The sequence below is a fragment of the Odocoileus virginianus genome, chromosome 33 (assembly GCF_023699985.2).
Source record: "Odocoileus virginianus isolate 20LAN1187 ecotype Illinois chromosome 33, Ovbor_1.2, whole genome shotgun sequence".
Lineage (NCBI taxonomy): Eukaryota > Metazoa > Chordata > Mammalia > Artiodactyla > Cervidae > Odocoileus > Odocoileus virginianus.
In genome coordinates this window covers 771,101-785,020 of record NC_069706.1, presented here as the reverse complement: position 1 = coordinate 785,020, position 13,920 = coordinate 771,101, and positions in this window count along the sequence as shown.

Genomic DNA, 13,920 nt, shown 5'->3' with positions numbered 1-13,920 from the left:
TCCGAAGCCCTGAGCCCTGGGTGGGGGGGGGGGGGCGGTGGTTCTGGGCTTGTGGTCTCAGTGGTGTCTTCCTCTTCACCACTTTTCGCTGGCCGAGGAGGGAGCGGGCACCAGGAGGCCACAGTTCCCACGGCCAGCGGCCCCTCGGAGGCCTCCCCAGAAGCCCTGGCTGGGCCCCCCTAGAGGGGGAGGCCGGGGTCCCCACAGTCTGCACTTCGCCTGCTCTCTTTCCTGGGGCCCTCGGCACAGGGCTCTGTCCCATCCGCAAAAGCCCAGTGTTGTGGTCCCACAGGCAACAAGTTGACCCCAGGTCTCCAGCAGTGCTCGGCTTGGGGGCCAGGGCCCCGCAAACCCCAAGGCCCTTTGCCAAAGGGAGCCACGTTGCTGCCTGCACCCCGCTTCCCTCTACAGGACCCAGACAGGAGGGAGCGCCCAGCCCCGCAGCGACCCTGCCTGGCATTTAGACGAGTGGTCAGGCCTGACCTCCGATGGCCGAGGTCTGAAGGACCCCCAGGGTGGACGGGAGGGCAGGAGGCTCCCCAGGGCACGGCAGGGTCTGTCCTGGGGCCTGTCCAGTAGCTGGCAGATCCTGGGTGCCAGGCCGTAAGTCCCAGTCTCCCCACGTGCACTGTGTCTACAACCTTCCCCAAGGATTCCGGTCTCCTGGGTTAGGGTTCACCCCACTCAGGCATAACTACCACTTAGCTTCACTATTAATGCAATGACTGTGTTTCCAAATGAGGCCCACCTGGAGGTCCCGGGGGTCAATGCTTCAGCACAGGGATTCAGGGACACACAGTTCAGCCCTTAACACTCCTGCCAGAATCGCACCATCAACATGACTTGCATCTGGGGAGTGGCGCTCACCCAACACCAGTGCCGGCCTGGGAGCAGACTCCGCGTGAGTGCAGCTCTCCCGGGCTTGGCGCGGGGAGGGTCGGGGGGCGGTTGGGCCATGGTTCCTAGGGGTGCCAAGTCCCCATGGGCCACACTGGGACCAGAGAGCATCTGGGTGGGCCCGGTGTCATCTCAGGGGTCTTCAGACGTAGAAGAGGTGGCCAGGGAGACGCGATGCCGTGAGAAGGCCTGATCGGCCATTTCTAGCTGTGAATATGGAAGAGGGGCCACGAGCCAGGGACAGAGCGTCTGCAGACACTGGAGAAGGCAGGGCGCATGTTCTGCCCTGAGCCTCTGAGGAGCCCAGCCTGTAGACACTCCGATCCCAGCCCCTGAGGCCCAGGTGGGGCTCGAGACCGCCAGCCTGGGAGAAAATGAGCTGCCATCCTAAGGCGCAGTGTGGTGGTTTATTAACCAGCGCACCCCTGCCCACTGAGGCCCCAGGAACCCACCACCAGGCCCAGAGCCCTGAGCCGCCACGCGGATCCAGCAAGCCGGGCACACAGGGTTCTGACCGAGCTCAGGCCCAGCGCCGCAGATGGTTCTGCAGGACAGCCACACACCTGATCCATGAAAGGCCACGCTCCACGAGCGCCATCTCAGTAAGGACAGCGCACCTTGCTGGATGACAGGGGTTCCGAACGTGCCTGTCCTCATGGCTGGGGCCTGGGGCCGCCTTGGGGGCCCTGGATCTCATGGGGGCCCATGGGCACCCTCCTGTACCACCCTGGGCCCTGGAGGCCTCTGTCCTTCGCCAACCCCAGCCCGAGAGCCAGCCAGCCCAGCTGCTCCGAGCAGATGCAACCACAGAGGATAGGCCCAGACCCCACACACACAACCCTGAGCTCCGGTCGTGAGCAGCACCCGGGGCAGCGGCCGTCAGCAGGCAAGGGCACCGTTTCCAGTGCTTGGACTGGTGGGGTCAACCACCCCAAATTCTAAGCTTGGGCAGCAGGTGCTGTGTTCTGGGCCAGCCCCCTGCTCAGACGGGGAGACTGAGGCTCACAGGGCCAGGGGACACCAGCTCAGAGGCCCACGCCTGAATCCCCACCCCCAGGGACAGCTCAACCATCCCCGTGTGGACAGACTCAGGGAGTGGCTATGAGGCAGGTAGACACCCACAGGGTTCAGACTGCTACTGAGTGGGGTGTCTGGACCTTGGCCACCACCTCCCAGGAGCTGGAAACAGCTGCTCCAGAACCATCAGGCCTGGAGGAAACTCAGGCCCCTGGCCTGTCTCCAGGAAGCACAGCTCGGGTGGGTCTCCAGGGCCTACCCCTTATCAAGTGAGCATGGCTCCCCCTGGGACACCTCCAGCCAGCCACTGCCCATTCCCACAGGCCTCACCTGTCCCACTCACCCCCACATCTTCCTGGGCAAGGTGCCCAGGACCTTACACTGCTCAGAAACAGAGCTTCACCCAGGCCCAGGGCCCACCTCCCAGCCCAGCTCCTCAGAGCCCAGCACACAGTAGGGCCCCCTCAACACCTGTCATGTGCAGGCAGAGGGAGGGTCTCCTGGCCGCTGGGGCTCTGAGCAGACCTGGACTGCTCCCCTGGGCCCCACCAGCCTGTGCTCCCCGCCCCCGGCCAGCTCCTTCTGGAGCCGCTGGAGGTTAGAACAGCCCAGGAAAAGCCACTAGGGGTCCGGACACCCAGTGGGTCTCGGGTAGCTGGGGCATTTGAGTAGAAAGACTATGGCACCTGCTTCAAAGGCAGAGGAGGGTGCAGAGGGACTCCTGTTGTGCCTGCTACCTGCATGGGTCCCTGTGTGTGCACATGCATGTGGGCACAGGTGTGTACACACGTATGCAGGCGAGCTCAGCACTGTGTACATGTGTGCCCACCGTGTGCCTGTGTGTGCACATGCATGTGTGCGTAAGCTCGGCACTGTGTGCCCATGTGTGTACATGTGTGCACACACGTGTGTGGGAGAGCTCAGCACTGTGTGCACACGTGTGCATACATGTTTGTGCATCGAACTTGGGAGTGCTCCGGAGAGCTTTGGGAGCCATGGAGGACCCAGCCCAGCCCCAGGATCCCTGTGGGCCATGGCTACATGTCCTCCGTGGATACTGCTAGAACCTGGGCTTGGGGTGGGCTGGGCAGGCCCCTGGGCCCTCACCCCCTCAGCCGTCCCCCTGCCTGCTCTGTTGCCGTGGGAGGGCCTGTGGGGGGGCAACGGCACAAACAAAGCCAGGGAGGTGGGAGCCAGCTTGGCCTGTCCCAGGACCAGGCAGCATCGGGGGGACGCGCCTGTGTCCCAAGACCCCGGGTGGCCCCTTGCAGCGCTCTGCGGAGATCTGGGAAGGCTGCCTTCCCAGAGTGTGGATTCCGGAGCAGCTGTCCAGCTATCAAATCACCTTGGGAAACACAGACAGAGGCTGCCAGGCCGTGCGGGTAATCTGCGCCTTCCCGGGGACATGGTGGCCACCGGGGAGCCCTGAAGACTGATTTTCCACTCGATTTAACCAGCCCTCATCCCTCCCAGTGTGGCCCCCACCGGGCTTGGGCGGAGCTGCACTGGGCCTCCCCAAACCCGGCCCCGCTTGCCTGTGGGGCTCCTGGGTGTCAGGGAGCTATCCTCACCCCAAACGGGCCCCACACTGAGCATTCAGGGGCCTCAGTGAGAACCCAACTGGACAGCAGGTCTGTGCTTCTTCCAGTGTGTGTGGACCAGAAGGAGAACTCCATCAGCATCACGAACCACCTCTGGAAGCCTTCTTTCTAGCAGGCTTGAATTCAAGTGGATCATCTTGAAGACAAGCAGGTCCCAGGCGGCCACGGGTCTAGCAAGGCATACAGCACTGACAACGTCCCCCTTGAGTGCGGTCACATCCGAACAGGTGTTGGGCAGGCAGACCAGGTTCACTGGCATCTTTCAGCACCGACGACACTCCCAGCTCCGTGCCGCCCCCCAAGCATCTTTAGGCAGAGAAGCATGTCATCCCTGAGGCCCAGAGGCTGGGGTCCCCTCTGAGGTCGAGATGGGGGTGGGGGCCAGATAAGCCCCCACGTTTCCTGACCTGGGCTGGGGGGTGAATGAGGTCACGGCCCAAGGGGGAGGGAACCGAGCCCCTGACCTCACGGATGCCCAGCTGGTCAGGCACGGAGCTGGCTTCTCAGGCTCCCGCAGAGCCTGCAGGGGCCACATGCCTGCTCACCCCTCCCCAGCCCCAGGGTCATGGGAGTCAGGACAGAGTCAACCCCCCAGGAGCCTCTCCTGCTGTGCGGTGTGGGCAGGGAGCTGGCAACAGACAGAGAGACAGACCAAAGGGATGCGGCCACCAGCCAGGAGCACCACAGACGTCCCAAAGCCAGGCGGCTGCAGGAAACCCGGGCAGACGCGGGCCAGGAACTCAAGATCACAGACAGGCTTAAAACAACGGCACCGTAATCTATTGCACTCTGGATGCCAACTTGGAAATCGATGTGTCAACAGGGTCGAGTTCCTCCTGAGGCTCCAGCGGAGGGTCCTCCCGGCTCATCTGGCCTTGGCGGCCCCTGGTGGCCACATGGCCCTTGTCTTTGCCCCATCCCGACACAGCTGTCCTCCTCCGTGTCTTCACAGCATCTCCCGCGGCAGGTGACCCCGGGTAGTGCCCCGTCCTGCACAGACAGAGCCCGCTGCCCATGGCTCTCAGCCGCTTGCTCGTCAGCACTCCTGGGGTCACGTCCTCCTGGAATTCCCATCTCCAGAACCTAAGCTGGGATGTGCTGGGCTCAGACCAGCTCCCTTGACATCCAGAGACCATTGACGGAAGACGCTGGCTGGGAGACACGCTCAGAGCTCACCAGCCGCACCTTTCTGATCCCTCTCCCATGGAGGGGAGGGTCTCCTGCCTGCAGACAGGCCACGTGGACGCATCACCGCTATCCCAGAGGAAAGCAACCGGGGAACCCACCGCACACCACACTCACCCACGTGCTTGCGAGCCCGCCAGTGTGGTGTGCCGCCGTCTGGCTTCCGCGTCAGGCGCAGGCATGTCCCAGGGGCTGCCCTGCTGGTTAACAGCCTTGTTTTAAACTCAGTGTTAATGCCACAGTCCAGCAATCCGCACCCCAAACTGACAACAGGAAGTCCTTCAAGGTCCCTCCATGCCCAGCCTTGCTTATGGCCTCACACTCAAGACGCCGGATGCCCCTGCCCGCCCCACCCCAGTGAGGCTGAGGCGGGTGGACACGCTGGACCTGGACGCAGGATGGGGCGCTGGTCACCTGGAGATGCAGCCTCAGCCAGGCCGTGCGGGCCAACAGCCGTGCCTGAAGCTGCTGTGGCTCTAGCTTCACCAGGTCTGGAGCAAGCCAGCCGGGAGCCCCGCAGCCAGGCCAGGGCCCCACCTGGGCAGCCCCACGCTCCTCCCTCCAGGAGGACCAGGAGACCCACATGGTGGATGCTGCACCCACCTGTCCCTGTGTAGGCGCCCCAGGCCAGGCCCTCGACATTCCAGCAGTGGGCACGTGACCTGCAGGTACTCGGAGGACGGGGCTCAGACCACCGCAGCATGGCTTCAGGTCTTCCTCTGCCAGCGTCAGGGTGTCCTCTCATTCCCACAGAGACCCTTCCTCGGCCCCTGTCTGGACACCTGCTGTGCGTCCAGCCACAGATCGAGTATGCACACACACCCCAGGATGCCTCGCGCCCTGCACTGGCCTCCTCTTCTCAACAGGACCCGTGACCACCCACCCCACCCTCATCCCCAGGGAGGCTCGGCCCTGGACTTCCTCTCCGTTTATTTAAAGCTCAAGCCAGGGAGTTCCCCAGAGGTCCAGCTGCTAGAGGACTCTGCGTTTTCACTGTTGAGGGCACGGGTTCAAATCCCGGTGAGGGAACTAAGATCCCACAGGCCTCACAGTGTGGCCAAAATAGAATAAATAAATCAGGCCAGACCACCTGTAGAACAGGCTCTGGGTTTGCCATCTGCCTGGTCCATCAGGAGCCCCCAGTACCCCAGGGAGGCACCTCCAACCTCACCTGGGTGTCCCCCCTGCCCACAGGCCCCAGTGCCCCCCAGAGCAGCCCCTGGCCTGCCCTGAAGGATGGTCTGTGAGCAGTGAGGTCCTGCCTCCCTTGGGCAGGCTCACAGGGGTTGCAGGGGCCAGGGCAGGACACCAGCCAGGACGCCCCCGTCACGGGTGGACATGGGAGCCTGGGGGACGGGGCCTGCGGGACCAGGATGAAGACCCCTGCCCAGGGTGTGCAGGCCCAGGTGGAGGGCGCAGGAGACCCTGGGGGCTTGGGGACCCGCAGAGTCTCATGGGTCCTAGGAGCCCACCCAGGGCCCCAGGGAAGCGGGCAGTGGGGCCAGGTTCCCTCACTGAAGGCGTGGCTGAGCCCACGGGGGTGGGAGGAGGGCGTGGGACCTCTGGGAGGACTGGGGATGGCCAGCTGCCCCCTGTGGGCTGAGGCCGGGCCAGAAGGGTGTCCCCGCCAGGCTCTAGTTACCTGGCCTGGCAGAGCCGCCCGAGGCTCCGGGCACGTCCGTCCCGCTGGGCATCCACGCTCTCCTCCCTGCGCCGGACGCCACTGGAGCTATTTCAGGCGCCTGGTGAAGACACGAACCGTCTGGCCAGACGGAGCCATGCCCCCGCCCACGGGGCCCTCCCTGCCGGGGCGTCCTGGCCCTGTGTGCTATAGTGACTCACGCCCGCCGTCAGCCCGCCAGCCGGCCCAGCTCAGGGCGGCCCCCAAGGGCTGCTTGCCCAGGCCCACAGCAGGGAGTCCCCGGTGCTGAGGACCACCAGGCGGGGGCCACTAGGCTGCTCCTCCCCGGGTCCCGGGCCCAGCCTTCTGCCCTGGGCACCAACGCACGTCCCCAACAGATAAAAGAAGTCATACGTGCAGTGACATTCTTCATGCTCCCTAGGGGTCCACCCCCACCTCCCATCCCCGCCGCACGCAGCACACCATCTTGCTCTGGGCCAGCTCTCAGACCGCCCCACCGAGTGCCGGGGTATTGAGGGAAGGGCCCACCGCCAAGGTCCCAGAGGCCAGGACAGCCATGGCAACAGCATCCCTTGGACGGGGCAGGAGTGACCGGCTCCAGGGCTGTGGCGGCAGTGGGAGGGTCAGACGCTGAGACCGGTCCCCAGCTGGCCGTCATGCCCCAGGAGACAGGACCACAGACCACTGAGGTCCTACACCCCTCGGGGCCGGCATGAGTTCACGTCGGTGGTCCCAGGACCCCAGCCCTCGCGGGCACCTGACTGGAAGCTGGGTGCCAGGGAAGGGCTCTGGGGCTGAATCTGAGATGCCACCCTGTAGGCCAGGCCCTTCCCAACACACGCGCCTGCTCCCCTCAGAGCGACCCTGAACCCGAGCCTGCCAGAAGCCCCAAGCTGGGTACTGTGGGTGCCAGCACCTCCGATCCCAATGAGGGCTTCAGCCCACAGGGCAGAGCAAAGCTCAGAACCTGAACCCCCCACCCCCCGGCACCTCCCCTTCCTCCCCACTCCATTTTCCGAGACTTCAGATATGCACAGAAGCCAGAAAAGGAAATTTCTTCTGCCCAATTCAAGCTGCAGTTCCCGTCCTACCCCTGATGTACCAGTTACTGGAAAGCAATTCCACAAACGCCTTTCTGTAAAGGACGTGTTTTTGGCCAGTTTATACAGCTACCCTTGTTCACCCAAAAATCTGGAAGCTGCCTTCCGTGAGCTGGGCCCTCCCCCTCGGACACTCAGGGAGGTACTTCTGCGTGAAACATGGGCCTGCTCTGAGGCAGAAGACGAGCGGGCGCAGTAAATTCTGGAGTGGAATTTGTTTAACCTATCACCCACCCCCCCCCCCCCACCCGCCGGCAGTAAGTGCGACTCTGGGCGGCCAGAGCACTGATGTATTTTTATGACACTTGGCAAGGCCGTCCGGGAGGCTGGAGAAAACGCGCCAATCGGAGCTGCCGCAGGGGTGGGTGCGCTCGCTGGCCAGCTCCTCACTCAGAAAATGTCCTAAAGCCTCACAGTCTCTGCAGCAAACCCATTCATTCATTCATGGCCGACTTCCCTCTCTAGCCAGGCTGCTGCTGCTGGACAGAACCAGGAAGACACTGCCCTCAGCCCAGCTCCCCAGCCCCATGATGCGATAGGACAGGCCCCAGTAAGCGGGAAGTTTAGTAACAGCCCAGCAGGAAGACTGGAGGAAGAAGGAGGAGGCTGCCCTTCAAGTCATCCTGCCAGGTGCCTTCACAGGGAGTGAGCCCCTGTCTCTGGTTGTAAGCAAGGAGAAGCTGGGGAGCCCAGAGAGCAGGCTGGGCCAGGTGAACCTGGGCCTCTCCAGGAGCGACCCGTCTCGCCGCTGAGACACAGCATGCTGCACAGGCCTGTGTCTGCAGCCACGCAGCAGCACTGCGTCTTCCTGCCCAAGGCCAGGACTTAGGAGGAGGAGGTGGTGGGCCGGCCACGAAGGTGGGAATTGACCTAAGACACACATCCATGCTGGAGACACACAGCCCCTTGCCAAGAGTCCCAACTCACCACTCTACAGCCCTGGGTCTGTGGGACACAGACTTCTTGGCTCCAAACACAATTCAGGCCTGGGTGACATCCCTCTATGACCACTAGTCCCCAGGGGCCGCTGTGGGGCCTGGACCCACAGGAAAATGGAAACAGTTTCAGCTCCAACACCCTCCAAATATCAATGTTTAAGCATCTGAGTCTTAATGGAAATAAGTTAGGAAAATTCTCCCACTTCGTTTTGCAAAGAAAAGGAATCAATGGATGTGAGATGGGGGAGGGGTGCCCCGTGCAGGTGCTGCAGCCCCATCTCTACCCAGCTCAGAGCCCCCCAATCCAAGTTCAGAGCCCCCCAATTCTAGCTCAGAGCCCCCCATCCCAGCACAGAGACTCCCAGCACAGAGACCTCCATCCCAGCTCACAGACCCCATCCCAGCTCACAGACCCCATCCCAGGGCACAGACCCCCATCTCAGGGCACAGACCCCATCCGAGGGCACAGACCCCCAATCCAAGGGCACAGACCTCCCATCCCAGGGCACAGACCCCCATCTCAGGGCACAGACCCCATCCGAGGGCACAGACCCCCAATCCAAGGGCACAGACCCCCCATCCCAGGGTACAGACCCCATCCCAGCTCACAGACCCCATCCCAGGGCACAGACCCCCATCTCAGGGCACAGACCCCATCCGAGGGCACAGACCCCCAATCCAAGGGCACAGACCCCCCATCCCAGGGCACAGACCCCATCCCAGCACAGAGACCCCCCATCCCAGGGCACAGACCCCATCCCAGGGCACAGACCCCCATCCCAGGGCACAGACCCCATCCGAGGGCACAGACCCCCAATCCAAGGGCACAGACCCCCCATCCCAGGGCACAGACCCCATCCCAGCACAGAGACCCCCATCCCAGGGCACAGACCCCCATCCCAGGGCACAGACCCCCATCCCAGGGCACAGACCCCATCCGAGGGCACAGACCCCCAATCCAAGGGCACAGACCCCCCATCCCAGGGCACAGACCCCATCCCAGCACAGAGACCCCCCATCCCAGGGCACAGACCCCATCCCAGGGTACAGACCCCATCCCAGGGTACAGACCCCATCCCAGCTCACAGACCCCCATCCGAGGGCACAGACCCCATCCCAGCACAGAGACCCCCCCATCCGAGGGCACAGACCCCATCCCAGCACAGAGACCCCCCATCCCAGCGCACAGACCCCATCCCAGCACAGAGACCCCCATCCCAGGGCACAGACCCCATCCCAGCACAGAGACCCCCCCCATCCGAGGGCACAGTCCCCCCTCTGAGGGTACAGTCCCCCTCCCAGGGCCCAGACCCCGATCCCAGGGCACAGATCCCATCCCAGCGCACAGACCCCATCCCAGCACAGAGACCCCCATCCCAGGGCACAGACCCCCATCCCAGGGCACAGACCCCATCCGAGGGCATAGACCCCCAATCCAAGGGCACAGACCCCCCATCCCAGGGCACAGACCCCATCCCAGCACAGAGACCCCCCATCCCAGGGCACAGACCCCGATCCCAGGGCACAGACCCCATCCGAGGGCACAGACCCCATCCCAGCAGAGACCCCCATCCGAGGGCACAGACCCCATCCCAGCACAGAGACCCCCCCATCCCAGGGTACAGACCCCATCCCAGCTCACAGACCCCATCCCAGGGCACAGACCCCATCCCAGCACAGAGACCCCCCATCCCAGGGCACAGACCCCATCCCAGCACAGAGACCCCCCCCCCATCCGAGGGCACAGACCCCCATCTGAGGGTACAGACCCCATCCCAGGGCACAGACCCCGATCCCAGGGCACAGATCCCATCCCAGTGCACAGACCCCATCCCAGAGCACAGACCCCATCCCAGCGCACAGACCCCTTCTCTGCCCAGCCCAAGGACTCTGTCCAGCTCAGGCCCAGGGCCTCCGGCAGCATTTGCATGGCCAGCCTGCAGGCTCCCCCTACCCTGAAGGCCTGTTGAGCACCACCTCTGCTCTGCATCAGTACCGACCCAGGAATGGGGGGCCTGGCGCCCCACTGGCAGCTTGCAGAGTCACTCACGCCTGCCCTGCTCCCCAACCCCTGAAATGTTTCTGGAAGACTGGAACCCACCCTGGGCTCCACATTTACATCAGGAAAAATAACAGGTTTTTTTTGCTTCATGAAAAGTTCGTTGAGGGCTTCTGAAGGAAAAGAAACCTTGAGTCCTTGGTATTCAACTCACCAGGGGTGTGAACCGCACCGTTGTGCCCGCCACGCGGCCCAGCAGGCACGGAGCCAGGGCGGAACATTCCAGGGCGGCTTCTCCTGCAGTCCTGATGCCAAGGTCTGGTTTGGGGGAGGGCCAGTGTGAGACCAGGCACCGTGTGTGTCCACGCCAAGCTCCCTGCAGGGGAGGGGGGCTGCACAGGCAGCCTGGAACCCCGATGGGCAGATGTCAAGGTCACAGAAACTTCTGGAACCCCTCCCAGGGTGTGGACACAGCTGTCTGAGTTATGCTGTGCTTGACCTGCAAGTATTTCAGCGGCTTCTGCCTGCTCAGGCCACCAGAGCAGAGCCCGCAGACCGGCTCGACAGCAGGAGTGTGTCTCCTCCCAGTCCTGGTGCTGGACATGGAGACCAGGTCGTGGGCAGGGCTGGTCCTCTGGCGGCATGTCCTCAGCGAGCACACAGCGCCTTCTCCCCGGGTCCCCGGCGTCTCCCCTGTGCCCATCTGTGTCCTGACCTCCTAAGGACACTGGTTATGTTGATTAGAGCCCCCTAACGACCCCAATACACCTTCTTTACCTCTCTAAGAGCCCCCTTCTCCAAATACATCCACGTCCTTGGGGGACGGGGGGCCAGGGATTAACCAGGAACTTGAAGGACACGCCCTGCCCATGGGCGCTTCTATCTCTGACAGTCACCTGGGGCGATGAAAACCAGTCACCTACAGAGGGCTTCCCTGGTGGCCCAGGGGTTAGGAATCCGCCTGCCAGTGCAGGCGACACCTATGTGATCCCACCGGTTTGATCCCTGGTCCTGGAAGATCCACATGTCGCAGAGCAACTAAACCTGAGCACCACAACGTCCTAGCCCGCGCTCTAGAGCCCCTGCTTCGCAAGAAAAGCCACAGCAATGAGAAGCCCACACTCTGCGGTGAAGAGCCTCCCCTGCCCACCCCGCTCACCACACCTAGAGAAAACCCCGCACAGCAACACAACAACAAGGACCTGGCGCAGTCATAAATAAATAAGTCGTCCCCTCCTGGATGCTCAGAGCTGTGCAGGTGCATTATCCCCCTCAGCCCTACAAGCAGGGCACCGGGATCCCCCACCCCGTGGACATGGGGACACACTTGCTTGTCCAGGGGTCCCGGGCCTCTGCTATGGGAATCCCAGGGGACAGGCAGGACCACAGGGTGAAGGAGAGACTGGAGATGACTCCTAACTCACTCCGTACCCCCAAGGATTCCTAGGGCTACACCTGCGCCAGGTGCCACCCCTCTCTGAGCCTCAGTATTCCCATTTGTAAAGTGGGTGCAACCAGCATCCCGCTACCTGGAGGTCACAGGCGTAGGCGCCTTGGCCGGGGCTGGAGGAGAAGGTTTCCTGTCTGGGGCAGCTTTCATCACCATCATGGATCAGGAAACACATCCAGGTGCAGAGGTGGTTGGAGGGCACGCGGCTCCCGCCTGAGGCTGCACGCAGACAGGCGTGAGTGACCCATGCCCTGGGAAGCCACTTCTCCCCAGGAGGGCTGCTGCCTGTGCCCACCCCTGCCACACAGGCCTGGCCCGTATGCCACAGACGAGCACAGCCTCCTGAGATGTCATGGACTCTGGGCTTCCAGGGGCTGCTGCCTGGGGCCAGCACTTCCCGGGGGACCAAGGCCTTCCCCCATGGAGATGCACTGGCCTCTGCCTGTTACTGGGGCCTGACAGCCAGCATGTGGTGGGAGAGGATGCTCTGTGTGGGGCCCTTGGCAGGGGGGTTGCCGCATGCTTCTGTCTGGGGAGCCGGGCAAGTGGGGCTCCGGGTGACCAGGGGCCACTGCAGCCCCTTCTGGGGCCACGTCTGGGCTTCTAGCCCCACTGGGCAGTGCGAGGGGCCCGTCTCGGACTCCTGCCACCGGCAGCACTTTCTGTGAAGCCTGGGAAGTCTCCCTGGGGCCCGCCCCTGCCCCAGAGAGTGTGCGACTGGGGGGTGAGCTCTGGGGCCCACGGGACACGCAGACAAGTGTGGGCACAGGGGTGCCCAAAGCCCTCGGGGCCTGACGTGGAGACGCTGCGGGTAAGGGTCTGGTCCGGCCCCAGCCCCGCACTCTGAGCCTCATTCTCGGTGCTGGGCAGGATCCCCGGGCACTGGCCGAATCCAGAGAGGCCAGGCCCTTCATGCACCTCTGCAGCCTCCTCTCCACGCTGGCTTCTCCACACGCCCGGCCTGGCCCAGACCCCCAGCCCCTCCTGCTGGGCCCATCCCCAACAAAGACTCATTTCTCAAAGCCGCCCCCTGGCCTGGGGGTGGCCCGGCCTGCGTCCACTTCTCGGGGGATGGAACGCTTCTGCTCCGGTTCCCTCCTACCTTGGAGAAACCCCTGCGTCAGGCCAGTGGGGCCCCTGCTCAGCCAGGGTGCCTCTCTCCTCCCCCGCCCAAGCGACCTCACTTGGGTCTTTCAGTTTGTGGAAAAGTTCGGATCTGTCTTTAAGCGACCACAGTGCAAACGCTCTGGGTGAGTCACCCCCACACCTGAGTCATCTTGGCTGCCACGAATCTTTCTAATTTATTGAGGTGAGATTCCCATAACACGAAATTAACCATTTTCAGTGAACATTCTCGACGTGATGTGACCACCACCTCCACGCAACTCCAGGACGTTCACGCCCTTCCCAGCCCCCGGGGACCACTGACCCACCCTCGATGTGGATCTGCCCACCCTGGACGCTCCACGTACGGGGGTCTCTCACCATGTGGCCTTCTGCGTCTGGCTTCTCTCGCTCGTCGGGTTTTCGAGGCGCACTCGTACTATAGCGAGCACCTGCGCTCCCTTACCGTTTGGGGCCGAGTGAGGCTCTGCGTGCGGGGGGCCACACAGTCTCCCCCTTGGCCTGGCTGGTGTCACCCGTGGTCTGGGGCCGCGGCAGTGAGCACGGCCGAGCCTCCCTGCGCGGTCCTGGCCCACAAACCCGGCTATCGCACACCAGGTGTCAGCTTCGCACCCGTTTATTCTCTACACAGGCTGTCCAAGAACAGGTTGGAATGCAATCATTTTAATCAGCCCCCGGTGAGGCGTATCAGGGCTTCCCAGGTGGCTCACTGGTAGACAATCTGCCTGCAATGCAGGGGACGCAAGAGATGAGGGTTCAGTCCCTGGGTAGGAGAGATCCCCTGGAGGAGGGCACGGGAACCCACTCCAGTGTTCTTGCCTGGAGGATCCCATGGACAGAGGAGCCTGGCAGGTGACCGTCCATGGGGTCTCTAAGAGTGGGACACAACTGAGTGACTGGGCGCGCACACACACACACACACACACACACACACAGTGTATCGGGGTCCTGGGGGCTATACCGGCT